The sequence below is a fragment of the Trachurus japonicus genome, chromosome 5, assembly GCF_045865225.1.
Source record: "Trachurus japonicus isolate A0001 chromosome 5, Traja_1.0".
NCBI classification, from domain to species: domain Eukaryota; kingdom Metazoa; phylum Chordata; class Actinopteri; order Carangiformes; family Carangidae; genus Trachurus; species Trachurus japonicus.
The window spans coordinates 8609186-8635870 of NC_140911.1; the positions used below are offsets into that span (position 1 = coordinate 8609186).

The 26685-nt window shown below is 46.6% G+C and overlaps 1 protein-coding gene across 4 annotated transcripts in view; it reads left to right on the top strand.

Moving 5' to 3' along the window:
* Positions 1 to 1364: 1364 nt before the first annotated feature.
* Positions 1365 to 26685, top strand: part of plxna1b (plexin A1b) — a 198054-nt gene continuing 172733 nt past the window's right edge. For all 4 annotated transcript variants that reach the window (XM_085775985.1, XM_085775987.1, XM_085775986.1 and 1 more), the window contains exon 1: positions 1365 to 1487. The gene's annotated coding sequence lies outside the window, so the exon portion shown is untranslated. The remainder of the gene's footprint in view (positions 1488 to 26685) is intronic.

Consider the following 26685-nt stretch of genomic DNA (forward strand, 5'->3'; position numbering starts at 1 on the left):
ACACTCTGGTGACAGATTTTCCAAGTAAAATTAAACGATCACTTCTGGGAGTATTTTTTACAGTGAATGCGAGACTCCCGGGAGGCCTTTTAAACAGCATCAGGTGGTCTGTGTCAAAATGTGGCACTGCAGAAAAATTGTTTGTGTATATGCAATGACCAAAATGACTTTTCCTGACCTTGTATTTTGCCTCTCTCTCTCTCGCCTGTCAAGTATTATTATAAAATATGACACAGCTAATGAGAGTTATCAGACTGAGATCTGGTACGTTTGCTCCTAGCTTGACAAAGATGTATTATTCTCTTCTAGTAAAATAAAGATTGAATGAATGAAAAGGTGTGGCCAATGTGATTACTTGAAATGTGATTGCAATGTAAAGGCTCAATCAGTGTAAACTGTAGCAAGATGTCTGTAGATTTATTCTGGACAATAGTAATTTGTAGCTTTGAGCGTGAGAAAATGTTATTGTTGCGTTTTAATGGTCCACACAAAACATAGGCCTAAGGGGGAATATTTTCTAAACAACCTCATCATATTGCTTGTAAAGTTTTACATTCCTCAGTGAACATAACCTCACTTTAATGTTTTTAACAAAGAAATAACATCCAATGTTGAATGTTCAATGAACTTCTATAAACAAACAGTAAAACTATGATATAAGTCTATGTATTTATCTCTATCCCTGGCATATTTTCTTTATTTGTGCATTCATTTGTTTTATTTTTTGATTTCTCTCATGATGATTATCAATATATTTTTCATGTAGACTACCTTTACTTATATGGGCTGCCGCCTAGAGAAGTATAGTAATCCCTCTCTAGCTTTGAGAGTGAGAAAATGTTATTGTTGTGTTTTAATGGTCCACACAAAACATAAAGGGGAATATTTTCTAATCAACCTCATCATATTGCTTGTAAAGTTTTACATTCCTCAGTAAACATAACCTCACTTTAATGTTTTTAACAAATACATAAAGTCCAACGTTGAATCAATGAACTTCTATAAACAAACAGTAAAACTATGACATAAGTCTGTGTTCATCTCTATCCCTGGCATATTTTCTTTATTTGTGCATTCATTTGGTTATTTTTCTGATTCCTCTCATGATGATTATCAAAATATTTTGAATGTAGCCTACCATATAGGCATAGAGAAGTATAGTGATTCCTCTTGTTATCTATTAGTAACATGTAATGTAATGTAAAAAAAAAAAAAAAAAGACAGGCTCCCTCTCATGTCGCTGTGACACCAAGAATCAGCGCGCGGGCGCCCTCTCTGGGCTCGGTGTGGTCCTGCAGCAGCAGCGGCGCCTCCTCCTCCCTCCTCCCTCCTCCTAGAGCCGGAGCTGCATTCCTCTTCTCTCCATTCACACGCAGGGAGCTGCCGGAGAGAGAGCACCTCCACTCCGTGACCAGAGTGGAAATGTCCCCAAGTTTTGGAATTTAAAACCATGGCGAGGATATCGAGCCTCAGGATCACTTGAATCTGTAAGTACCGAGAAAACTCCGCTTTCTTTTTTTGTTTTTGTTTTTTTACTCTCCCCGTGGAAGGAGCGAGGTTGTTGGCTTTTCTTTTTCTTCTGCTTCTTTTCGGTGGAGCCGGCTGAGAAATATTTTTGGTTACATTGTTTTTCCTTTCCGTTGCTCCGTGTGGTGAGTTTCTCGTTGAGTGTAGCCTATGTGTTTTTTTTATTTTTATTTGTATCCCTCCTTCCGTATCTTTTTTTCCTCGACTCCACTTTACGGCGTCTTTGCTTCCCACACGAGTTTGAGGAGCTTTCAGCCTCCAGCCAAACCCGGTGGCGAAGGAAAAACGGAGGCATGGAGGAGGTGAAGCGGAGCAGTCGGTTAGGTGTGTGTGTGTGTGTGTGTCTGTGTGTCTGTGTGGCAGAGGCTTGTGTTGAATGCATACCCTGGTGTGACCAACCAGCCGGATTCACCCACACTAAACTCAAACTGCGGACATATCTGGCGCTTTTCTCCCTTTTTTTTGTCAAAGCTTCCTAACTATAAAAACATGGAGGTTTCCTTTTGTTTTTCATAATCACTCCCAGTTGGGCACCTGGTGTTTTCTGTGTTGTTGTTTTTTGCAACTAAACTGGGATTTGGTGCAGTGTGAGGTGAGTTTGTGGCTGAGCTGCAGTGAGAACAGACTTTTTTTTCTCTCTCTCTACCGGGAGGGAAGAGCTTCGTTTTGCGGTGATATTGTGGAGTCTTGGTCGGGAAGAAGCTCCCAGCTCCCAGCATGCTCCTCTGACTAGCTCCGGGTGGCTGTTGCCTTGCCTCGGAGGAGGAATGTCACCAGCAGCAGAAGCAGCAGCAGCACCACCACCATACATGCATGCATACATAATTACAGGTATTCACGGAGCTGACACTCACTGTCGCCTGGATAAATAGTCCGGGGAGGCTGCACGGCTGCAGATTAAACATTTGCTTCCATGCTTGTTAATTCCCCCCCTCATATTTGAATGGACCCTGCCCCTGGCTTTTCTTTCTTAAATGGACCTCAGGGAGGAGTTGTGTTGGATTTCTCCTGGGGTGGTGTGGTGGAGGTAGGAGATGGGAGAGGGGAGGTAGGGAGAGAGGGAGGGTGGTGGTGCTGCTTATTTTAAAAGAAATCGATTCCCTTATTAGCTTTGAAATAATTAGAAATTGTGTTGGTGTTGGTGGTGTGAAAAGAGCGTTAATCTGCTAACGAATGAGAGGCAATTTGTAAGCTTTGTTATTCGACAGCAATTGAATCCCCCCCCTCCCCCCTCCCCATCCCCATCTGAGCATTGGATGGAGTGGTGAGGGCTATCTTCTTCTTCCTCTTCTTCTTGTCTGTGGGTGTGTTGTGGTGGAGTGCGCATTGGTTGTCAGCTATTGAAAATGCTCTCATTGCTCTATCGGATTCTCCTCAGTTCTGTGTGCTGCCTTTTTTTTTTTTTTTTTTTAAATCAAATCCTGGTTAACCAAATTAGACTACCCACCCCGACCCCCGCACGCTACGTGAATTCATTTGGAGCCAATTTTAAACATGTATTCATGAATCATATTAGATGAGCAGGAGCTTAGACATAATTTTAACCTTTTTTGGAGAGAGAGAGAGAGAGGAGGGGGAGTGGGGCCAGACTATGAAGTCTATGGTCTAAAAAAAAAATCATTTATTATTCAAGTAGGAGTCCTCCACTGTATCTGCAGTGCTGTTTAGTCAGTTAATATGAACCTGCTGTTCTTTTTTTTCTCTTCATTTTTATCCACTTCAACGCCCCCTGTAAGACACAGGCGTTATATGACTAATGTGGTAACTCTTCATTATAAGTGACATGACCCAATTTTTTTTTGCCTCAGTTCAGTCAAGCAGCATCTTCTTATTGACAGTTCAATGCAATGAGCGGTATTCACATGTAAATGATGCAGGATTTGAACCATGACATGAGTGTTTGTTTAAGAGGTGGTGCCCAGTCCCGGCTTCAAATCATTCAACCACAAGGCAGCCTGACATGCCACCGACCACACAACAGAGGTGCACCTAATGTGTTCAGTCAAAAATAAGCTTTATGTTAGATAAGTGATTGATGGCGAGGAGTGGTGTAGTAATGTAACTAAATAAATACAGGGACCGTATGTAGCTGCCACATTCCTCCTGACATGACGAAATATTACAGGAGGCTCCTGTGGTAAAAAAAATCTTCAAGCGATTGATAAGGATATTTTACAGATGTCCAAAAAAATCAGATTATCTTTCTATCTCCTTATCTCACATGAGTCATAAAAGAGCTTGTAATAGGGAAAAAATCTGCGAGAGAACCCATTTCGCCCTAATCATGATTATTATTTCATGGTGTCAAAAAGTTCCTACCTCACACAGCTGAATTTCTTTCTTTCTTTCTTTCTTTCTTTTTTTTGTGCAAACATGTGAACTTGCATGGCATTTTTTACATGAAAGCTGACAACCCAGCCAGAAAATTACAAGCAATTTGCCTCAATCTTTGCCTAATTATGATACAGATCTGGCCCACAATAGACCAGCAGTGTCATGAATTTTGAAAGTCTCGCCCCTGCCTGCTCTGTCTGCTGCCGTGAAGGGTGAATGTGTGATGTCCAAACTTTGGAATTTGAGCTGACATGTGCACTTTGCACCCCTCTGGTCCTGCCTTTGTGTGGCTCGGGCCCCCCGTCGCATTCCTCTGGACTTTTCGGTGAGTGGCATATTTAAGGTCTAATTAGATTGTAGATGGATGACAAAGCAGCAGGAGGAGGAGGAGGAGGAGCTGCTGCGCTCAAGTGAGCGAGAGCCGGCAGCGCTGGAAGACTGGTCCTAAATGTTTAGTTTTTAGTGCATATGAAGGGTTTGAGGGAAACGAATTAAAGGGGGTGGGTTTGAATGAAATTCCTTGAAGCACACATGGGATTTTCTCAGTCGGAGTGAAAAACTACTTCACTGGGTGACTGAAATTGTTTATATATGTGAAAAGGCTTTCAGTGCATAACACAATTCTTCAGGGTATACTGTACTGTGATTCATTGCTTTCATGCAGCGAGCCGATATATGGACTGTGTTCACACTCGCTGTGTGCAGTGTGTGTGGCTAGACTGCAAAATCCAGCTCCTTTTCCCAGTTTCCCTGTCTGTTCGACATTTTAAAGCAGTGTGACAACAACCTCATCTTTCGGCATTTCCTCTTCTCGCCTTCTCTCTCTCTCTCTCTTTGCCGCCGTTCCTCCTGCCTCCAGACTTGTGCTGCCACTCAGGCTTTCTCTCCCCATCCTCCCCCCGCCGCTGTCTGCGTCTACCTCCCTCCCTCCCTCCTTCCTTCCACACCACCTTTCTCCACCTTTTTTCCTCACGTGGTTTGCTCATCCGTCTCCGTCTTCCTTTTTCTCTTCTCTGGGTCTTTTCATCTTTCTAGAGAAGTGACCAGACCCCTCCTCTCCTGTCTGTCTGGACTCCTTGGCACAATTTCTAATGGTTTAAACCTCCTTTTTTCCCCATCCTGCTACTACTACTAGTCGCCTTCTGCTGGGCAGTGTCTGTCCGCCTACTGCTGCTCAGTGCAGGAGGAAGAATTTACTACTAGAGAAAGCAGATCCCCCCCCCAACCGATGCAGGGGTTATGTCAGAGAGAGCTGGGTGTACCACGGCCTGAACTCCTTTCCCCCAGACGTGATTGAGGGCTTCCTTGGCACAGCGGCGCTGTAATGCAATATCTTCTTTCATATCATAGCTGGTGGAGATGGCGTGTTTTTATTACATAAGTTTTCATTTGTGTCAGTCTTGCTAAAGAGGTTAGCCGTGCTGCCGGTGCTCTGCTCTGAGTGCTTTTCATTCAATCTGTGCTTCTGTCTCTTGCTGTTTTTTAACAGCTCTGTTTATGCTTCCTCTGCGTTGATGTTTTTTTTTCTTTTCTTCCCTTTCCCTCTGTCGCATCCTCTTCTGTTTCCTCGTGTTGTCACCTCTTTGTCTCTCCCTGAACCCTGCCCCATCATCTCTCCCTGTTTTTGAGTGTTTTCACTTGGTCTCTCTGGGGTTTGTGAGGCGCCCCGAGGCGAGGAGCAACACAGCGGCGGCGGCAGCTATATTAAAACGCACTAAAGAGGGACCAGCAGCAGGGCTCTACCCGAAGGCCCTGCTGTTGTACACACACACACACATCCACAGACACACACACATACCCACAGCTCTCATGGTGCTAACACCTCTCCAGCCGACAAGCTTAATATGAAATAAACTCACTCGCCAATACCTGGCGGGCCTGTCTTGACTGACTGCTCAAATAGGAATGACCTCCATTTGGCCCGAATAAGAAGCTGGGATTGAGAGTCAGTGGGCGGTGTTGAACTGCAAAGTGCTGGTGCATTACGAATCATATCAAGAGGTGAGTTTTCAGGTGAGCCGGCAGCATAAACCCTCATCAGTGCCAATCAGAAGCGAATTTAAAGGCAGGCTGAGCTATCTGCAAGCTTCATCACACTTTTAAGAAGGAGGGTGCACTCAGCTTTATTTCGGTCCCCCCTCAAAAAAAAAAAAAAAAGAAGCTGCCTGAGTCGGGGAAGATGCACGAAGCGAGAGGCAGTGTGGAGAATTTGAAATGAAAGCGCGGCCTGTATTTTGTGATGTCTTGACCTTCTTAAAAATAGATTCCTTGTTGCAACCCTCACTTCAGATGTCACCAAATAAATATGACCACTGTGGCGGCGGCAGAGCAGAAATCCCCCCCCCCCCCGAGCCAGAAAACGGCCCTTTTTTCTTTTTCCCTCCTTTGCACCAAGCAGCCTTAGTTTCTCAGTCTCCGTCGTGCTCATCCAAGTGAACTGTCTGCTATGTATAATTAATTTTCTCCTCTCTCCCAGTTTATTTTTATCGCCCACTTTTAACCATTCCTTCAAAGGACCCCTCCCCCGCTCCCCGTCCTCCACAGTGCCTGCTGAAAGTGACAGCTGCTCGGGTACGGGGGATGCTTTTTGAAGCAGGCACTAAAAAGGCCACTCACTCAAGACGACTCGGAGCAGAAGAATCTCTGCCATTCTGACGGTATCAAAAACATGCCTGCTAATCTGGCTGCAAATTGAAAATAAGCTCCGTCTCCTCCGCTGTTGCGTGTGTATGTGTGCGTGTGCTGCCTGTTGGGGAACAGAATTTAACATGGTTTCCTTTTGTTCAAAGCGCTGTTGATTAGTTTGGTTGAAATGTAAAGCAGAGTGACGACGAGATTGACTGAAGTAGGGCGCCAAGAAATTTCTTCCAGTTCACCATTTTGCAGGCACTTAATTTTATTGACGGCGGCGCTGTACTGCACTGGATCTATTTTCTTTTAAAGTCAAATTGACAATCTCATAATTTGTGGAATGGGCTCTCATCCAAACCAAAGAATCATTGTCACTGGTTGTGTTTGACCCATCAGCACTGAGATTGAGTTACAGACAGAGTGAAGATTCAGCCTGAAGGTCTGAAGATGCAGCATTGACCTCCGGTTCCACTGGTGACCCCGACGGCCTTGTGAAGAAATCCCTCTGCCGCTGCTCCACATGTGGGCAGAGTCTCAGCGTATGAGGTTTCCTCCCCTGGCATGCTAACGCTCCTGTCAGCATTCTGTCCATCTCTGCTCAGACACTGACTCAGACCGGCTGCTCCCGTCCACGATTTGCATGGACATGGAAAAAAAAAAGTCTCTTGTTGCATTTCCTCCTGTGAGGAAGAGCGGGGGTCCGCTATCGACCAGGAAGTCACATGCAGTTCCTTCCTGTAACATCAGACGGCACCTTTACTTGTCGTCTGTATTATCGTCTAATGTTTTTGCTCTGACAGGATTTGGTTGCACCGTTAAACTTATGCTTACTGCATTAAGATCTCTGCAAAAATAGTCTCAGATCGTGACCAAATTAAATTTACCTTGAGGCCACAGGCAGCTGTTTAATGGTACGCTGTAGTTAAGGCTCATTAGTGTCCTTTTATTAAGAAACAAAGAGTTTATTTGAACATAAGGTAATGCAGCTTCTCCTTTTTTTAGCATAAACATCAGCTCGTTGCGGTTTCTCGACATCTTTTTATGACTGTGAGGAGTTTCTGAGCTATGTTCATCTTTAGAGACCCTTTGTTTACTGTCAATTTTGTGGATTTGTGACATGACATGTTGTAGGAACGATGGTTTAGCACTGATTACCCTGAAAATGTTGATGCACAAGTCTCACAAGTGTCACGTTATACTATTTATTTACATTTCTGAGTATGTAGAGCAGATGTTTAGATGTTATCATGGCCGTCTCTCACACCCAGCGTCCCGTCTTCCCAACTTCCACCGGTTCAGTGGGAAGCCAGCAGATCTTTGGGTGGATCGTGTGTGTTTGTGTTTGTCTAGCCCGGCCTGTCAGTATCATCGGCGGGAAGTGTGTGTGTTGCTGATGCTGAGATAGTCTCAGTTTAGATGAGGCAGCCTACTGGTTGTTTACTGTGCTCGCTGGAGTCTGTCTGCCTCTTCAGGCATGTTTGGCTTGTTAATGAGAACCACTGTGCGGGAGAGAAGGCAGCGCACTGTGGGTGTGTGTGTGTGCCCGCGCATGTATTTGCATTGAGATAAGCAGCGCCGCCGTCGTCGGTGTGCGTTTTTGTTGATGTGCTCACTGTATACGGGAGGATGGTATACACTACAGGATGCTATCTGGGTGTGTTGGTGTGCATGGCGGCGACTCATGTTTAATGTAAGGTAACACTCTCCACTGTGGAGGAGATGAAACTGGGGAGAATTTACACAGGCTCATAGCCATTTATTGTTGTGATTAATGTTAATGGTGCAACAACTCATAATTGCTCACTTCTTTTTTTTTCTCCCCTCTCTGCCACTTTATTCCTGTCTTCCATCCTTCATCCTCCCGTCTTCTACACACACGCACACAGACACCCCGTCCTGCTTTCTGTTGTATTTACCAAGGGGAATCTTAAATAATTCAGGCGGTCTGTACTCCCCAGCCCTGTAAATAAGACTAATAGAAGGCGGGCCTTTGAAGAGAGCCACTTGCCCAGGGAAAGCAGGGCCGTAGGCGACCCTATAAATCAGCTAGCTGCCTGTCTGGCCTCTTTACTGTGGCTGTGTTGAGGGCTCGCCAGCAACCACCCCCCCTTACACACACCTCCCATGTTAGCGGAAGGAAGGGCGACTCATTCAGGAGAGGTCAGCAGGATGGTGCTGTGTGTGTGTCCCTCACCTCCACCCCGAGGCGGAGCTGGACATTGAGAAGGTGTGAGAATAGTGCGTGTAGAACACAGGTAGGATCACTAGTACTCTCCCTTTTTTTCTTTACCCCCCTCCCTGAGTCGCGTCCTGGCTTGTGTGTGTGTAAGCGTGTGCACCAACACACACACTCAGGCGTGGACACGCGCATCATGGCTCATAAACCACACACTCTGATGTCAGCACCTGCCTGTGTGTTTACCAGATGGAGATAAGTGCTCTTTTATTCATTTTGTTTACCACTCATTTTTTCCCCTGAGTGCCTGGCTCGCTTTAGATGTGGGCTGGTGCTTCTGGCTAGTTGGTGTGTGTGTGTGTTTGTGTGTGTGTATGTGGGGAGAGATCTCATGTAGGCAGTCACTTCACTGATAATCAAGTCAATAAAAGAAAAAAAAACATTTTACTTTTACAGAGGAACACAAAGGGCAGTTGGCCTCCTTAAATCCACCAAGCGATCCCACTTCAGCTGCAGAAAGAAGGGGAGATTTTTTGAGCAGCTTTAGCCCTAAATCACTTTGGAGCACTTCCCAGCCTCTCACCTCCACATGTTTAACTCTCAGTAGCCACTTTTCTTCAGTGGGGCCAAGTGGGACCTGTCAGCTTTTTTTTAGGTCCAGCGTGAAACTTTTCCGGCAGTATTAGTTTATTCTAACCTGCAGCCCACATGACGAATTATCGCTGTTTGTACCCAAAGAACCACAGAAATATGATTGTGACAAAACCTGCAGCATGAATAACGGTGTAGTAGGAATATGGCGACTTACTCCCCCGACCATATTTATGTCCTTTATAACAAATTTTGAAGTTTAGGACTGGTATGCATTTCCCCCCTGTACTTAACAGTGGAGCCAAATTCAAGTTGTCAAGTAACAAATGTAGTCTGAACCTCCCCTTAAGCAGCATAGAATATCCTACACCTCCTCCCTCTCCTGCCTCCTTTTCTTTCCACGGCCTCTTTTGTCCGCTCCCTCCTTTTGTGCTCGTCTCAAAGGGTTAAAGAGGGAGAAGTGATGAGTAGCCCGCCGAGTCTGGCCTCCATTGTGCGTTGGCATTGTGCCACTGCATAGCATGTCGACCATAGACACATGTACAAGGGACTTTTCTCTATTCACCGGTGCTACAGTTACCCAGTAATTCTACCCTAACCTCTTGCAAATCAATGCAAATACTTTCCAAAGGTTTGTGAGGTTAACAGGCTAATGATAACACTGACATTTCATAGGCAGCCAAGTGCAAAAGTGCTACCCCCCCTCCCCTGCCTTGAAGGAGCTTTAAAGGCCTCGTTTTTGCATATCATTGCTTCACATTTGCTCCACACAGACGTGGCTGAGCAGCTCCGGGGGCGACCTTGTTCTAACATTGAACGACTTAACGACAAAAAGTTTTGGGATGCTTCAGAAAGATAAGTTGTTTTTCTTTCGACTCCCTCAGTGGAAACATGTGCTCCAGGACCATAAAACTCGTTTCCCTCCCTTTTCCTCCCCCCTCACATAGCTTGTTAAGGGGAAAACCACTCGACGGCATGTGGTGAATAACATTGGTGGCTTCTCGTCGGGGCTGATGATTCTTCTAGCAGACCACGCTTCTACTACCTCCACGCTGCAACAACGTGAGTCTCGGTGGAGGGGAGGGGGGGGTGCTTTTCAAGTCTCCTCTCCCTCCTCGACCCCCTGCAGAGGAGAGGCAAGCAGAGCGGAGGGGCTCTGGGAATAAGTACTCCAGGCCAGACAATAGTGGACCGCCGTGAAGGGGGGTGGGGTGTTGATTGTAACCAGAAACAGAAGAGAAGCCGGCAGAGGAGGAGGAGGAGGTTGGAGGGGTTGCACGGGGGAGGTCAAAGGTTAGACTGATCCCTACTTTAAAGGTGGAGTGGGGCCATGGAGGTTTTATTGCCAGGGCCCTCTTGTTGCTTTTTGCCCAGCTAGGGGTGAACCTCTGAGCTGCTACTGCATCACCACGATGGGGGCATTTAGGTGGGTGTGAGTACCGACCGCACATTGCTGTCCCATGACGGCTTCTGGGTTGTGCTCAGTGACCTCTGACCTTGGCCTCCTCTCCCCTTACCAGGAGCTGTCACATAGGTCAATGGTGTGGCCAGCTCCCATGTGAAGAGAGAGAGAGAGGGGGCGGGATGGAAGTGAAGAAAGTCTCAAGGTGTTGCCCACCGCTTGTTTTTTTTGACTGTTTCTGAGTTTGTCTGTTCTCTCAGCTGGTAGATTTTCTGGGGCAGATAAGGAGGCTGAGCATGTGATGAAGCAGCCAGCTAACATGGAGGAATGTGTCAGCGATACCATTCAGCGCTTGTCGGGCCACTGCATTCCAAATGAAATGGGGTGTGTAACTTGTGACTGGTGCGATGTGCTGATGCGTAACAGCGGGGAGGAGTTGCTTCCTTTCTCTCTCTCTCTCTCTCGGGGGCTGTCTCCTTTTCTGCCTCACCAAGATCCAACCATTCCCTTTGGTTTCCATTGCAATGTGCAGGAATGCGGCTGTCGGGGTTGATTGGACCTTGCCTCTTCTCATTGTCACCACGGTGTGACCTCATCTGGCTCTTGAGATCAGCGTGACACGGCCCCCGGTGCTCCAGCAGGCCGTCCCTGCCTGCCCTCTGACACATGGCGCAAAGCGCTCGTCCAACTGCTGCTTGAATGTCGAGTCGAGTGCAGCCTGAAAAACAAAGGAGTAAAAACCAATGATTGATCGATGAAACATCTGAAAAGGTTACGCTGCATATTTAAGAATCGGCTCACGAGACTTTTTTCCCGAAGCATTTACTGCTTGTAAAACATGGCACAAGCAGGAACAGGAATTGATAAGATTATATTGATACTAATATCATTATCAAGGTGTGCAGAAGCGTAACCAGATATTTGCCCTCGGTATCAGACGAACTTCTTGGTTTGGAATTGGCATGGCATGGCAGAAAGGCATTTCAGCCTTCCAGGTGTTTCCGCTCTTACTCGTGCTGTCGTCATCTTTCTCTGCCAAACGAGGCCGAGCTTTGTACCGTCTCTGTCTGCACTCCTCATGTTCCAAATTTCAGGCAGCGTAGTTTCACATCATCATTTTGCAACGGGGTAACTGTCAGAAAAACTGTGCATCGATGTAAGGAATTGATAAGCTCGGAGGCGTACTGCTGCGATGCTTCGGACAATTTGGAATAGGTTTCTTGATCCCCCCCATCCCCAGGCACAAGCTGTTTTTAGCTCATTCAAGAGGCACACCTCATCCTGCCCTCGGCAATCAGTGCTGCAGTCAAACTTGGCCGCAGCACAGACACATTTTCAAAAAGTAGCCCGTCTCCCAGTCTGCTTGTAGCTGCATCAACATAAAAGCCTTGAGCATTTAGTTTTTTTTTTTTTTTTTTTGAAAGGGTGGGATAGGAGAAATCCGAACAAAACGATGCCAGAGTCTGCACCTCGGCCAGAAACAGCTGAGGGAAAAGAAGGAGACAACAGAGAAGTGAGGGAGGGAACTTGGCAGCGGCAGCTAACTCCGAACAGCAAAAAGGCAAGCTCGCACCGAAGAATAACAATGTTGTTGTAAAGCGCGGCTCTTGTCAGCGAGGCAGGGCGGAGAACAAGCAGAAGAGGAGAGAATATGTGGAAAGGAGGATGACAAAAAAACTCATAGAAGCTGAGTCAAACTTTAATTAAGGACTGAATACAGCCCGGGAACAGCTGCTGGAGCTTGCGCCACCCCGCCATACCGGCTTTACGGCTTTTTATTTGGAAGCCAAACAGATGTTACGAGGGGGTGGTGATTTTATTGGACGACGAAGTTTGGTTTCAGGGAAGAGGAGGAAATTAAACTCTCCCGCGCTCTTTAGACTAAAGTGATTTCATGGAATTAGTGTTAAGGTCCGCTGATCACAGTCGTGATGATCGTGACCCTTTGACATTGTGTCAGCGACCCCGCAGTAGAGCGTCATACAGACAGCTCGAGCAGTTTCCTGACCCACCTGCACGGGAACATAAAATAGTGAGATAAATTGTTCTTCATGGTCTCTGCTCACTCACTCAGGTTAATAACACTGTCTCTAAATCCTAAACTCTCATTTATATTCATTGCTCTGGATAATGCTGCTTGCTGTTGGGCCGGACTATAAACCAGATCCACTGAATATTATTGCTTTCTTCGTACTCACCCAAATTTTTTTTTTTTAACACATTTTCTGTCTTCAGTGTAATTAAACTGACAGAATAACAATCAGTGACATCTAACCCGACGTTTAACTAACCAATCAGATCACAGTCTCACCAGAGAACTGTGTCAAACTAAAAATAATGAAGGCAATCATTGAAAGATCTGAGGTACGAAAATGTTTATAGTGATTTTTTACCTGCACTTGTTGCTTTATTTTTTAATTTTCCAGACTCCAGTGGTCCAACACAAATGAAGTTCCCACCAGATGAAGTTATTTTTGAGTTTGAGTTGATTTTAGGCTTTTAGGTCACATCGTCTCGCCGTATAGTCTGATTTTGGGCTTTGTGCTATTCTTGTCCTCGATGGTCAGTGTTGAAGTATGCCAACTATGTCCACTTCAGCTCCAAGTGTGTGTTAGTGTTAGTGTGTGTGTGTTGTGCGTTCAGGTGCTATTTGCAACACTTTTCACTATGTGAATATTCACACTCTTGCCACCTCTGGTCCAAACATCTGTCATGATCAGCGTGGTGTGAGAGAGAGAGAGAGAGATCCCGTTTGGTCGGTCGGCCGGTTGCTTGGACTCGCCTCACCTTCTCTTATCAGTTTGCCCGTCTCTCCTGCTCCCTCCCTCTTTCTCATTCTGTCACTCTCCTATGGAGGACATGATGAAAATGGCTGTTTAATCATGCAGAGAGGTCAACCAATCAAAGGGCCCGGGCCGGGTGATTTAAGGGCCCATTCAGAGCACAGCTGGAGGGAGAGGGAGAAGGGGGGAGAGGGGGAGAGAGAGACTGGTTGGAGTTTGATTGCTGCACGGCGCAGGTCACCTCTCATCCACTTACCACTGGTGTCGTTCTACCAATAATTGCCCCTGATAGATTGATGTATAGGCAAAGAGATGAATGAACAGTGAGTGGAGCAGAGGGCGGGAAAGGCAAGAGAGACGCACACATTAGAGAGCCGACCCGCCGGCGATGAGATTCATACACACACTTCAAACTAGCATAACCTCATCAACAACACTATATAACCCCGTCCTCATGGGCCGCCTCCGCTGCTCCACTCCCCCCTCTCTCTCACACACACACACACACACACACACTCACACACTCACACACACACACACACACACACACACACACACACACACACACACACACACACACACACACACACACACACATACATACATACAGACACATGTTGACTGCAGACAGGGCAGCAGCTCTCACCTGAATATCAATGGGAGAAAATGACAGATGGTTTGTAGGAGCAGAGGAAGTAAAGACACAAAAACAAAGTCCTCTCCTCCTGTAGCTTTATTACTGCTAAAGCTTGTATAATATTTTTTTGCACCTAATGGGATTATTGCATTTCATTGTCATTACACTGGTTCTTTATGTGGTCACTGTGTGAGAAGTCACTGCAACGAGGTCTCCAAGCCTCTCTGGGAAGTATAAATAGAAATTGGATTTATAGCTGAGAGGGAACAAAATTGGTGTCATTTTCTAACACAGTAGGGATGGAGAAATGATCTCTCTCTCTATATATATATGTATAATGACGTAGTTGTAGGGTGGCTGTAGTTCCTCTCTGTTCGCCAGAGATGACTGTCTTCATCCTGAGCAGGATCATTAGACAAGAGCTGATGAGATATGTGTCAGTGTAATGTGTGACGAAGCCAGAGAGGATGTCACACCTTGGTGAGGATGTCAGCTCTTCTGTTATTAAAAGAGCTGGTGTGAGCACCTCGATGAGTTTGTCCCTGTATAAGTTTTATATTGCAAAGAAAGACTGAAGTGAGTCCGAACCGCTCCTGACAGCGGTGTTGCCTGATCAACTTTATTGAGTCGACAGTATCGACGCCAGCTCCTGTTCACACGCCGCCCAGACATGGCAATTTTCCGCAAGGTTTTCTAGATGAGGATAAGTGTTTGAAAGGAGTGTGTCACCCATGCCCTGTATTTTCTGCCTGACTGTCTCTCTTCAGTGTTTTCGTCCTGTTTCCTTTACCTCTCTGTGTTCAACTCCCAGCAAGACCGAGTGTGGGTTTTTATGCTGGGAAGCAAGCAGCCTCACAGCAGCTTTACCCTGTGAGTAATCACACAGACTTAATATTTATTTGACTGGTGCCAGTGCACTTAAATTAACAACCCACTAAGTGAATTTTTTTTTTTGCGTTGCATTCATTAGATGTGCCCTGATGCATGATGCTGGCTGCTCTTGCTGATGGAGTTTTCAAACAATCTTCATTTAATGGAGAGTTACTGTGACCACAAGGCCAGACTCTGCTCATCACCGCTGATATAAGGTTGTGTGTTGGGCTAACGGTGTATGAAACTTCAGTAAATACACGAAAGAAATAAGATAAAATAAAGAAAAACTGACAATTTTCCAAAATTTTGATCTTTGTGTTTTGTCTGAAACATACAAACTTGAACAGAGAGAAGCAGGAGCCAGAACACATTTAGGTATTTTTGACATGCATTTTTCTGAATACGTGATTTCATACCAACTGTACTTTTCTGTCAGTCACCCCGTTGGTTTTAGCCTGATTCAGACTTCCTTTTTCCTAAGGATCCATGTCTATGTCAGAGCTGCAGAGTTCAGCCGGAGAGATTGTGTTACTTTGTGCTGGCCGTGGCCCTGCTTGTGTTTCTGATACAGCCAGTGAGTTAGTATTTGTAGAGTACCACTCCAGCAGATAGCTGGCCTCTTGCTCTCTCTCTCATTCTCTCTCTCTCTCTCTCTCTCTCTCCCTCTCCCTCCCTCCACATCTCCCTGACCTTGCGTCGGCGTGTGCTGATGAGCGCTGAGTGGATACACTCATAAGTGCTGTGTGTGCGCGCGTGTGTGTTGAAACCGTGGGAGCTCCATTTGTTGTGTAAATGCAAGCCGCTAATTGACTGCCGGGCACGCAGCCTCTCCTTCAGCGGCTGAACCCTGCCCTCCGCCGGGTCCCGGGGATCCTGCCAGGGGAATGTTTGCCCCCTCACACACACACACACACACACATACACACACATCAACGCACGTTCGGCAGCACCCTCCCCTTCTCTCTGTTCCTCTGTTGGAGCAGGCCTGGCGCTGGGCCAAAGTGAGGATGGGCACGGCACAGACCTCTCCGTTCTCTCTCTCTCTGTTCTCTCTCTCTCTCTCTGTCTGTCTCTGTGTCGAGCTCCTCCAGCTGAAAAGCTACATGGCATTTACTCATGATAACATGCTGTGCTTTTTGACACTCTTGATTCAATTTCTCATCTCATGAAACACATTTTTTTTCACATTAATGCCATAAATTTGCGCTGGATTTCATCATTGTTGAAAAAAAACAGACCATGAGAAATTAATATGAAAAGTTATTGGCATTAATTACACAGTAATCAAGTCAGGGTCAGATGATGTTACCGCCACGATGCCAGTGCTCAGGTTTTTTCAGGCTGTAGCTCAGATAGGGCCTCAGTTCAGTAGCCACAATAGCCATATCAGTGTTAGCCTCAGTGGTAAGCCCACATGAGGCAGTTAGCCCAACTGTTGTCTGGCTACAGGCCCAGATCTCACACACTCTCTCAAACACACACACACACACACACACACACACACACACACACACACACACACACACACACACACACACACACACACACACACACACACACACACACACACACACACAATGGTTTCTATGTAAGGCAAGCGCTACACCATGTTAGTGTTTCTATCAGCAACAGAAACATGTTGATCCTCCACACAGGAAGAAAAACCCCCAGAAAAGGTTGACTGGCAGACGGCACAACTCTGGACAATCGGTTAATATTTGGTACTTTCAGAGGAAATCTACGCCCCAAGAAAAATTTGGAGAAACAATTGTTACAATCATCCAACAAGTGAGTCAGAGACATTTATTGTTCTCTTTTCTTTATCGGCTGGATCTTCTTATAAACTATTTCTGAATATTTCAAATAAATTTCCAGATGACATGTTGGCTTAAAATAGGAGGAGCGGGTCCCTCGTCGGTCTGCATATGTCTCGAAAAACCTGCACTGAAACGCAGACGCCAGACCGGAGCGTTCCCCGGAGGCACAGCGGTCGTTAGGAACCGTGTTGTGTTTTGTTTTTGTTTTTATTTTAATGTGGAGAGTATTACAAAGGAATCACGGAAATGCAATCAAAATTTCAATGCATAGTTGGAAAAATACATGCACATACGCACATACGCACACACACAGAGGTTCAGACCTCCCGTGCTCAAGTTTTCCCAGGGCAGTCCATTGTTCTGCTGAGGTAAACATCAGGGAGCGCACAGAGAGGAACAGACAAACAGTAAACTGACACACTCTCCCATAACACTCTGTTTAGACTGCAAACACAAAGCAGCAAGTGTGTGTCTGTGTGTGTTTGTGTGCATGTAGCCAGCACCGCAGTAAACTGTTGTCTTGAGAAAGAGAAAGAAAAAGCGATATGGCAGCTCGCCGTTTTTCCCCTCCGTTCACCTTCCCACGGTACGAAACACTCAGACGTGCGCCGTGTCACTTCGCATTCCTGGTCGTTCAGAAGCGGCGGGAATGCAGCAGATTGGCAGCGATGACTGAAATAAATCCAGTTCATGTAGGAAGCAAAAGTGAAACACTGTCATGTTGAGCTGGTTGGATGTGATGTTCACGTCGTGCTTGGCAATACTGGTTGGTGGTCGGCGTGAGGATGGTGCTTGACTTTGAAAACCGGTCCACTCTTAAAATGTGAAGGACTCTTTTTTTTCATTTTATTTTAGGTGTTCGATGGCAGCAAATGAGACACAAAGAGACAAAAGCAAGGATTTAACATCAAGCTCACCACTTGCTCAAGAGAGACAACAATAGGATTAGCCGGCACGCTAAATAACTAAGGCCTAGGCCGAGCCTCTTATACTGTCACAAGGCCGTTTTAATGCATCTTAATATGGACACTATTTATTTTAACAGTAGTAAATGGTCTTAAAACTGAAACAGAAAACAGAAACATATGTATGTATTTGTTTTTTACTAGAGGTGATTATGATTAAAGATAAATCCGTACTTATTTCCATTCATGCGGTTAAGAAGTGTCAGTGAGCCTGCAGCAAGTATCTCCTGTCTCCTTCTTGTTTGTGTTTACATTTCACAGTGTAACGCACCGAGTCGGTTGAGCTGTTAATTCCCAAAGTTGTCCAACGAGTCTGTTTGATTCACTGCAGTTGGAGCAGAAGAACGGGAACATCCAGTATCCACAAGTGGGAACAAACAACAGAGTCAGAAGGAGGGGGAGAGAGAGTCAGAGAGAGAGAGATTGATTCAGAGTATGGCTGTCAAGGAAGTGTTTATCAGGCGCTCACCATTAAAAGCAAATGTATTTCCTGTTTTGATCCCCACTGTAATCCCCACCTCTGCTCCACAACGCATTCACTGCCAATAAAGCTTATTGAATCATATTGACTGTGTGCGGAAGCAGAGAGGAAAGAGAAAGAGAGAGGGAAGGGAGAGAGAAAATGACAGGGTGGCTGGAAAGTGTAACTAGGGAATAAAAAGCAGAAAAAGAGGAAGTGAAACTGAAAAATGCAGAGTAAAACATAAGAGGAGGAGGAGAAGAAAGTAACAAGAGGCAAGGAAAGAGTCATTTGCTCCCACGCCCCCCCTAACCCCCCCCCCTTTTGCTCGCTGCACCAGCACTATTGCAGGCAGACACTGGTGAATCTGAGTCAGCAAGACTTGAACTGGGGGCCCTCGCCTGTCGCCTGTAGCCCCGGGGCCACTGACTGGTAACACACATCCATCCACACGCTCGCACACTAGACACGGTGTCAGACCTGTCGCCCTATTCTCCTCAGCCCTGCAGCTCCAGCTCCTAACTATAGCTGCTCAGCCAACCACTCTTAATTAGTAGCTGCTGCTGCTGCCGCCTGCCCTGCCCCGGCGCCACTCTGGTGAAGCCCCAGCCCCTCGTCTCTCTCTGTGTGTGTGTGTGTGTGTGTGTTTGTGTTTACTCTGTGCATCAGTTGCAGTGTCGTCCCTGCAACATTTTTTGCAGCGTGTGTGTGTGTGTGTGTGTATGTGTATCCCCCTTTTCTTTTGCCAACGCTGCAGGTGAAATGGTGGGAGAAAAAAAACCCCAGTAACGACTTCATCTTGCATCTTGCCGCGTTTGCTCAGCAGACAATGTGTTTCGGTGCATCGCGTTGTCGTGGCACCACATGATTAGCCTCTCATGTCTCTTTTTAAAACTCTCCGTCTTTCTTGCTTGAGAGAGCCGCCGCTTTTAAGAGCTGCCATCACAACAGAGGGAAAACTGGAAAAAAACAAACGCTTTCTTATAGTGCCACTTCCTGCAGATTGCTTTGAGTTAGCACATTGGAGGAGAAACGCGTGGAAATCTATATTTCCACTATTTCCAATGTTGTGGGAGCACTTCAGGAACAGTTTGACTTCACGGTTAAAGGAGATGAGTCCAGGATCCTGTTTCACTGTTGTTCTTGTCGAGGTTTATGTCTGTCGAGAGAGCCGGTTGGGTGCACGTTTGTGTGCGTATTTGTGTCTTTATTGCTTAAATGCTTGGCCATACTTCAGCGACCACAGGGATACACCGAGATAACGCTGCAGACTCTACTCCCTCTCTCTTTCTCTTGCTCCTTTTTCCATGTTCAGACTTCATACACCGCCCCCCTCCCTCCCTGCTTCTCATCGCGCCCTGTCATGTTCACGGTACGAGGCTGCAGTGAGGGTCTCGTCCAAGCCGTGGATCAGGCTGACACATTTCTCCCTGCGGACCCCCCCCACTCCTCCCCTCCTCCCCTTCCCCCCTCCCCAGTACAAACACATAGCTGGAATAACTCTGTCAGCCAGCCACCGCAGCCACCGGCCTGTTAATCAAGACCATACTCCAGAGAGAGAGAGAGAGAGAAGCAGAGAAACGGAGAGGACTGCAGCTTAGCTCAGCACAGGAAACGCACACAGCTGGAAAACAGACAGTAGATGAAGTTTAACTCGCCCCCACGTGCACGCTTTCTCTCCGTGCGCTCCCGTTCGTCGTATCTGCTCCTAGAGGAACACGACGGGGCGGCGACCCCGGCAACACAGTGACCCAGATCGGGAGGGCGTCGCGGAGGCTGCATCCACATGCTCGCTGGGTGGAACACCTCCAGCGTCGCCTGTCGCCATCCATCCACACACAACCACAACAGTCCATACATTGATGGATGACTCACAAATCCATTGTGAAGTGAGAGATTTGGTCGTGTGCTCGGCCGGGAGCTTGTAAAATAAATGTTCGCAGTGCAGCGCAGCAGTCGAGGCTTTCCAGGATTTCTCTCTGATTTGACATGATAACAGCTTTAAGAGGTTTTTGGTGGTGGTCAGGGCGGTTGTGGTCACCCTACATAATCTGTCGATCTCTTTTACTCAGATTCTCCACTTTTTTTTTCTCCCATCCCGCTTCCTCCTCCTCCTCCTCCTCCATCCCTTGTGAATCAGCTTAAAGTGAAGCTTCATGTTCCAGTGTGCTTTGTTAAGCCCCATATGTAGCTGCACGATATCCTGTCTTTAGTGACAGACTGACGCGTGTCAGTACCCAAAAATTAGATCAAAATAAAGACTCATGCTCCGAGCTTAAAACCGTCTGCATCTGCTTCCGCAAAAGCAACAATTCACTGACCAATGATCGTCCTCGAAAACCATGAAACCACCTCTGTTTTCCCTCCCTCTCTCCTGTCTTATCAGAAATTAATGACCTCCTTCATGAAGGCATTTAATTTTGGCCTGCATTTGTTCTGCGTGCCGCTCAGGTCTGCAGGTTAGGGAGGAGGAATAATGTTCTTTTCATTTTTTGTTCTGCCAAGAGGGAGTTGTCTGCACTGGGAGTAAGAGTTTTATTTGCATTTAAGATGCAAATGTAGCCTTTTGGGTGAGCAGGAATGTGTCGGCGCTTTGTTTTGTCCCGGTTATTTATTAGGCTTTAGTATAATTGCCGCTCGGCGCTTCATGCGGACGCCACAAGGAGGAATAGATTCACTCGGTTCTCTCCCTAGGAAAGGTCAGGACGTATAGCAAGACACATCCACCATCACACATATTCACAATTCACGTGTCACTTCTCTTGGAAAATGCGCTTCCTCTTGGACGATTGAGCTGAGAACCTGCTGTGTTTGTGTGTGTGTGTGTGTGTCGGGGAGTCTCGCCACTGAGTCCGAGGCAGCCGCTGAAATTCAAATGAAGCATGCAGGTCGAGACTGTAGCGCTCCTCGAGAGAGAGAGGGAGTGAGAGAATAATCTTCTGAGGATGTCTCTCTCTTTTTCTCTCTTGCTCTCTCTCTGCATGGGCATTGTGGGTAGAGGCCCTCGAGCACGACTCTGGTGACAGGTTCTTGTCGTTGTGCGAGTCTTAACCTTTCCCCCCTTGTGAAATCACATGAGTTTTAACAAGCCAGAACAGATCACACGGGGCCATCCTTCAGCACATCAAGGGAAGGGTCAGCCGACCTGCAGAGGAAAAGTGGATTGCAGCGCGGGCGATGGAGACCGGCTTAGTGCTGAATCCCATTATCAAACAGCGTTTGTCAAATAATAGGTCAAGGCCCACTTGTACCAAAGACATATTAGGTTGTGGTTTAATTCCACAGCTTTGTCGAACTGATTTGCTCTGTGAAAAGTGGCAAGAACAAAAGGTTGCTCGTATGAAGTCCTTTAACACATCAGACTGAAGGCGAAGCTCGATCTCTGGTGCTTTTACCGAGGGGATAAAAACATTGATAACAAGCCTGACACAAACAAACATTGCTTTTACTTTGCTTTATGTTGGGACCACAGTTGTTAACATCGGTATTGATTATATTTCTGCACTTTGGTTGTGACATTAACATGCTGACTTAGTCCCAACCATCGCAGGCACTTAAAAAAAATCAAACACTTCAATATCGCTACTGTGCCTGTCATTTAGCACAATAAATTGCAGAAACTAAAAGCTCCCGTCATATATCCCAGCATTTCTTGCATCATTACAGATGCCATCTAGCTCACTTTGAAGCCAAGGGAACTAGCTTGCATGAACACCCAAACAATGCACAATAATGGGCCTTGAACGCCTCAGCCATATTTTCAATCTGCTGCCAAAAGTGGCAGTGAGTGGCTGAAATAAGCGAGGGGTTGGGGAGTTATGAGTGTCAGTCGGTCCCCGGGGAACCATGCAACATGGCAGGTCATTTGCCTGGCCGGTATTGGTGTGATGTATTTGTACACTATGGCGAGGACGAGGAGGGAGGAGGAGGAGGGGGCCGGCTGAGAGCGAATAGGGAGGGGTTTTGGAGAGGTGCTTGTTCAGCAGGACGGAGTACAATAGAAACAGAGGGGAGACTTAATCAGACTGGGGGGCAAATAACATTTAAACACATTTGAAGCCACGGGGAGCGGAGAATTTCTTATCTCCCAATGATTACGTCCCCCCGGCGCTGAGGTTCTGTCTGTCATGCACGGCAATGTTCTGACCTGAGACTAAAATTGCTGGTTTTTATTCATCTTCTCTGCAGGGTAACGCGGCGTGTGGGGCGCCTCGCACGGGGAAGTTTGTCTTCTTTTGCGAATTCAGTTGTCAGAAAGTTGGCAAGTGTACAAGAAGTGCATGTGTGCAGCTCGGGGCCTGTACGGATGCAGCAGCAGCAGCAGCAGCAGTCGTCCTCTATAAGCCGCCGTGGTTATGTGCGAGACTTGTTCGTATCTGGCTCGGCGTTGTGTTGTCGAGCAAGACGCTGATATATTTAGTCCCTCTTCTCTCCTGTCTTCTTCTTCCCCTCTCCTCCCCTCTTTGTCTCTGGCATTCCTCTCACTCACCACTCTTCCTCTCATCTTCCCCCGCTCCCACCAGTCTCTCCTTATCTCTCTTCCTCTGTGCTCACATTTCTGTCTTTCCAACACGTCTCCCCTCTGTGTTTTTCTTTCGCTCCATGTCTGTTCTTATCCTCCCCCACGCTCTCCTCGTCCTCCTCCTCCTCCTCGTCCTGAAAGCTCTACCTCAATCCAGGGTTCTGTTGCTGTAACGATACCGATGAGCTCTTTGGACACAGTCTTGGCTGTTTCCCATCCGCCTGTTTCTCCTGCCTCTTTTTTTTTTTTTCCTCATTCACTCAGTCCTCTCCCTCCCTCCCTCCATCGCTCGCTACATTTAGACACAGGAACGTCTAAGGTAAATTTAGACAAACACAAAGACTGTCGGACACCCACAGACTACACACACACACACATAAACACACACTGTGTACAGGAGTGCCAGCTTTATTAATCGTGCTGTCTGCCAAGTTTGAAAGACACTCCTGGTAATCTGACCTAATGAACGTGTGCTCCTGGTTGCTGTGTGTTTTTGTCTCCTGTTGAACCGCCCTGCGTCTGACTCACAATGGCTGATGTTACTCGTCCTTCTGGACCGACCAGTATTAGGCCCAACCCTTCCTTTTTGGGGAGGGCTCCAGGAATAGCCAGGCGCCTCTCGAACAGAACGGCTCCAGCTTTTTTGATCATGAAATGGACGCGTTGGACTCGAAACGCTGGAATTCAACTTGGACTTCAGTCTGAAATGTTTTCTGGCTTGAGGAAGAAAAAGTTCTTCCAGTTCCAGCTTGTTAATCCAGAAAATCTGCTTTACAGATACGACAACACTTAGATAGATGGAGATACACAGGGAAAACTCAGTGACAATCGAGAGCACCAAACAGGTTTCAGCCTTCACAGAATGATTCCCTGCTCCTCTTAAGTCCACGTGGTGATAAATGCTCCACCATTGAAGCACTTGATTAAAACCCTTAAAAAAATAAATGTAGAATACTCTTTCTATCGCGGCGCCATAAAGAGTATTGTTTTGAAGCGCGTTGTCTAAGTTGAAGTGGGGTTGGCTGCAGTTATGTGACAGGCACTCAGTTGCCCACTAGCTGAGGGAAATAGGTTCCCTTTTAGCTAAACATGCACAGACTGCTCTCCTCTTATCTCGCTCCATTCCTCCTCGTTCCGCCTCGCTGGCTATCTGAAAAAGTATCGTCAACTCCTCTCATCTCACCTTTCTATCTCTCCCTCTTTTCCCTCCATTTCCATCACCTCGCCTTTTCACCTGCACCATTTTCTCTCTCGTGTCTCCTCATCTCCACCCTGATTATTGCATCGTCTCTCTCACTCCATCTCCCTCTCTTTCACTCGGTTAAATTTTTCATTCTCCTCTCATTCTCCAACCTATTGTCTCATTCAGATTTTTTTTTTTTTGGAGACAATTTCAGTTCGCAGACGCAGATGAATGTATATTTAAGTAGTCTTGTCGCTAGTTAAAGAGATAAAGTTGACAAAGTGAAACCTTTAGAAGTGACACCGCAGCGCCTGTTGCAGTTATGACTGTGAATAAGGTATTAATCACACACACCAGCCTTTGTCTCCGTCTCCGTCTGTGTCTCCGGCTCTATAGTGAGGCAGTGATGCATGGAGCTCCCGTGTGTTGTGCTTCACCAGGAATACAGTATACTGTGCTGACTATCAGGGACAAGACAGGAAATCGTCTGAGCTCAAGAGTCCCTATTCTCTTCCCCCTGAATACCACGCATGTGCACGTACACACACAGAGACACACATGAACGCACACACTGGTGTCTGCTGGCTTAAATATTCACCGGCTTAAAACCGCCGAGCTCCTGAGCTAAAAACGGCCGGTATAGATGAGCTTCCTTTTGTTTCAGCTGCACAACGGCGCGACTGAAGATAATTGGCATTGGCCTCACATGACTCAGATGCAACGGCGCCATTAAAACCAAATGAATGGTCGCGTCCCACTGAGTTCCTGGATGTGACGCCGTCTTTGTTTCGCGTTCATGCTGTCGCAGATCTTCCCGGCGTATTGCGGCGAGTTTGACCATGTGGGTCAGTGTGTTTTTTTTGGGGGCGGGGAAGCCCAGACACGTGATTTCCAAGCGGCGACAAAAAGCCGAGGTGAAATAATGCACAGCATGGTGAACCAGAATAACCTCTACACATGAACAATGGGCCTGCTTGATATGTAGGAGACCTACTGTCTGTCTCCTCTCTATCTGCCGCATCTCACATGGATCATCGCATTGCTCTTCAACGGTTCCCATGTTGAGGAATTGAACCCACATTCCCGGCCAAGCGCAGACATCTGCATTAACCCTGATGTCTTGTGACCCATCTGAGGGAATAAAATCAGCTAAACCCCATGTGACACAAGCCACACGCCTGTCTTAAAACATTTAGAGTACAGAATAAAAAGCATGCGGTCATAGCCAATGATATGGTTAGTAGTACACATCCGGAAACAGTATGGGGCCTTAATGGACAGAGATGGATAAGGATGCTGTCCAGGTCAGTAGCGAACCAGCCCAGACACACAGTGTGTAGTCATTTAACGCGAGTGTGTCATTGTGCATTTTGCTCTTGTGTGTGTAGCCATTGCAACAAAGCAGGGCTGTCTATTTGTGTAAAAAAAAAGGATGATGTAATGATTCAGTCCAGCAGCAGATGGTCCGGTGTCTTGTCTGTGTCAATAAAAATATTAAGTCGAGATCATATTGAATGTGATGGGGCACCAGAGGAGTTCACAGCCGAGAAGATACGAGCTTTAGATTAAGGCCTTGGACCGGAGTCAAGTCTTTGAAGTAGTCAGGTCTCATCTCGGCACCGGTTTACGATGCAATCTCGACGGGGAAATCAAGAAAGCGTTTTGTGTTTCTCTAGAGATGAGATTCACATTCTTCCTGTCATCACAAAGAGCAGCGATCCCACAGATACGTCACCAGGCTGCTGCACTTTGGACTTTCTCTTTGTGTTTCAGATTATCAGTCTGAGTTGATAACAGCAGTTAAAAAAAAAAAAAAAAATTCTCACGAGCCGCGCCTCGTGTAGCTGATGCGTCGTAACAGACCAGACGTCATGTCAAAACGTTGTGTATGGTCTGGTCTGGTGTCGGCAGCGCCGGCGCTCCACATGAGCTTTTCTCTTGTAACATTAAGTCTGAAAAGGCGAGGCTACATTTATGGAGCCATTAAAATAAAAGGAGACAGTGATTCTTTTTAATGCCTTTCTCCTTGAAGCGACTCCTCTTCCACCCACCACCACTATACCAACACCACAACCAGCAGCAGCAGCAGCAGCAGCAGCAGCAGCATTGTCCTCAAATCCTTCCAGAGGATTTATAATGGCGTGCCTGTTTTTACAACAATCAACGCTGTCTGGGAAGTTTGCGCAGCGCGAGCCCACTCCGACACTCTGGGTGTCAAGGGTCAATCAAGCTCGTAAATGGAGGGTGTGAGAGAAGAGAGGGAGAGAGAGAGAGAGCGGAGAAGGAGGGAGTTAAAACTGCGGACGGCGGCGTTGGGTAATAAGCTGTTTCGGGCAGAGCACACTGCATTCCTCTATAGTGAACTCAGCAGGGAGAATATAAGCACTGCCTTGAAAGAATGCACCAGCTTTGTTTTAACAGAGAGAACACAGAAGACAGTCTGTGTACTCGTGGATGATTATAGTAAATGAAAATACCTCATGTAACCCACATTTAATTACATTTTTGGAGCTGTATCATGAGCATGCAGCATAAAAAAAAGAGAAATATTTCATCTGTCAGTTGATATTCTTTTAATCATGCCTTTCGGTTTATGTGTTTTGAGTTCCACCTTAATCCGTCCACTGACTGAACATGTCCTCGCCTGTGGTTTTCGTTACATCAGCACCTGTACAACCAGCCGGGAAAGCTCCAACCACAGCCGCCTGATTGGTGGTGTGAGTGTGGCATGCTAAGATGCTGGTTTTGTGATTAGCAATAACACCATTAACCCGTCCACAGGTC